The sequence below is a fragment of the Bison bison genome, unplaced genomic scaffold, assembly GCF_000754665.1.
Source record: "Bison bison bison isolate TAMUID 2011002044 unplaced genomic scaffold, Bison_UMD1.0 scf7180017860443, whole genome shotgun sequence".
In the NCBI taxonomy this organism is placed as follows: domain Eukaryota; kingdom Metazoa; phylum Chordata; class Mammalia; order Artiodactyla; family Bovidae; genus Bison; species Bison bison.
The window spans coordinates 3,204,984-3,207,286 of record NW_011491015.1 but is presented as its reverse complement, the minus strand read 5'-3'; positions in this window follow the sequence as shown (position 1 = coordinate 3,207,286).

Below are 2,303 nucleotides of genomic sequence, written 5' to 3'. Positions count from 1 at the left end.
TGTGCTCCCAATGCAGGGGCCTGGGTTTGATCCCTGATCAGGAAATCAGATCCCTGCAACTAAACTGACCCTCGCAGCATGCCTGTGACTACAGATCCTGCACGCCACAGTGAAAAAGATCTGGGACGCTGCAACTAAAAAAGCCCCCAAACCAAAGGATATATGCACCCGAATGTTCACACAGCACAACTTACAACAGCCAAGACACAGAGATGACCAGTGCCCACCAAAGATGGCCAGCTTAAGAAGGTGCAGTACATGTGCCCAGTGGGCTGCCACCCGGTCGTAAGGAAGAGTGAAACAGTGCCATCTGCAGCAACACGGACGGACCAAGAGAATGTAATGCTTAGTGAAGTAAGATGGAGAATGGCAAATACTACATACCACATCACTTACACATGGAATTTAAAAACTACAAATGAATCGATATAGAAAAACAGATTGACAGACATAGAAAACAAACTTCACAAATGGGACTGGCAGGGGAGGCATTAGGCGTATGGGATTAACAGATACAAAGCACTATACACAAAACAGGTAAGTAATGAGCTTCCCAGGTGGCTCAGATGAGAAAGAATCTGTCTGCAATGCAGGTGACCCAGGTTCGATCCCTGGGTCGGGAAGATTCCCTGGAGGAGGACACGGCAACCCACTGTAGTATTTTTGCCTGGAGAATCTCATGGACAGAGGAGCCTGAAGGGCTACAGTCCATGGGGTTCACAAAGGTTTGGACGTGATTGAGAGACTAACACACACACACACAGAGTAAATAAAACGGATAGCAATTGAGGATTTACTGCATAGTATCATGGCATCCAGTCCCATCACTTCATGGGAAATAGATGGGGAAACAGTGGAAACAGTGTCAGACTTTATTTTTTGGGGCTCCAAAATCACTGCAGATGGTGACTGCAGCCATGAAATTAAAAGACGCTTACTCCTTGGAAGGAAAGTTATGACCAACCTAGATAGCATATTCAAAAGCAGAGACATTACTTTGCTAACAAAGGTCCGTCTAATCAAGGCTATGGTTTTTCCTGTGGTCATGTATGGATGTGAGAGTTGGACTGTGAAGAAGGCTGAGCGCTGAAGAATTGATGCTTTTGAACTGTGGTGTTGGAGAAGACTCTTGAGAGTCCCTTGGACTGCAAGGAGATCCAACCAGTCCATTCTAAAGGAGATCAGCCCTGGGTGTTCTTTGGAAGGAATGATGCTAAAGCTGAAACTCCAGTACTTTGGCCACCTCATGTGAAGAGTTGACTCACTGGAAAAGACTCTGATGCTGGGAGGGATTGGAGGCAGGAGGAGAAGGGGACGACAGAGGGTGAGATGGCATCACCGACTCGATGGACATGAGTTTGGGTGAACTCCCAGAGTTGGTGATGGACAGGGAGGCCTGGCGTGCTGCGATTCATGGGGTTGCAAAGAGTCAGACACGACTGAGTAACTGAACTGAATAGGGTCAATATCTTATAATAATTTATAATGGAATATCATTTGGCAAAAGAAACAAACCCCAGATCATTATGATGTACACCTGATTTACATATAAATTAACTATATTTCAATATTTTCAGTATTATAAATTAACTATACTTCAGTTTTTAAAAAATGAGTACAAAGAAAACATGATCAAATATTAGTGGATAGTTTTTTTTCTGGCTGATGGGATTATAGGTGTTTAAAAATATTTTAAAAATAAATCTCAATATTTTATCCAACAATTAACCCCCAGCCCCCAAATATTAAGACAGCATCCTTGCAGAGGAGTGGCTCCTATCAGGTTGGGATAGAGAGTAGGTGAAGAGGCTGTGGGTGAAGCTCTTAAAGGGCAGGTGGGGCTGAAGAAGCGGCCCTATGGTCTAGAATCCTTGGGGGAAAGTGAGCTGGAGGTGGGCACCAGAAGCTGGGACCTGTAGGAGGCACTTGACTCAGCCCCGAGTGGGCTGGGTGCCGTCTTCTCTAACCCCACCTTCACTGCTTCTGGAGGCCCCCGTTGGCCCCGTGCGGCTGAGCTCCCCAGGGCAGCACTTCAGCCTCCTGCTCCCTCGTGTTCACCCTCCTGTTTGTGTGCTGTTCTCAGCTGCCCCGTCGTGCCTGACTGTGCGACCCCAAGGACTGTAGCCCGCCAGGCTCCTCTTTCCATGGGATTCTCCAGGTAAGAATTCTGGAGTGGGTTGCCATTTCCTCCTCCAAATGGGTCTTCCCGGCTCAAACCTGAGTCTCCTGCATTGCAGGCAAATTCTTTACTGCGGAGCCACCAGGGAAGCCCTTGGCAGCCTCTGGCGGGAGTCAAAGGCCCA